The sequence below is a fragment of the Lipophrys pholis genome, assembly GCF_963383615.2.
Source record: "Lipophrys pholis genome assembly, chromosome: 20".
NCBI lineage: Eukaryota > Metazoa > Chordata > Actinopteri > Blenniiformes > Blenniidae > Lipophrys > Lipophrys pholis.
Window position 1 is genome coordinate 898,827 of NC_137648.1, and position 370 is coordinate 899,196.

Below are 370 nucleotides of genomic sequence, written 5' to 3' on the forward strand. Positions count from 1 at the left end.
TTTTTGTACGTAGTTTATGAGTCCACGAGGTGCCAGGCGGCTTTACACCACCTCTAAACTACGTAACCCTCAAAAGTCCAAAACAGCGATGTGAGGTCGGAGCGTGAGCGACGGGCGAGTTACCGAACCTGATATTAGTGACTGTGTCTCTCATACGACTCTCGTGTCTGCGATCAACATTAGGCTGGACACAAACACTTTCATTTCCTGCACACACACACACACACACACACACACACACACACACACACACACACACACACACACACACACACACACACACACACACACACACACACACACACACACACACACACACACACACACACACGCAGATGTTTGGGAATAAGAGACACTTAAAGAGCTGGTG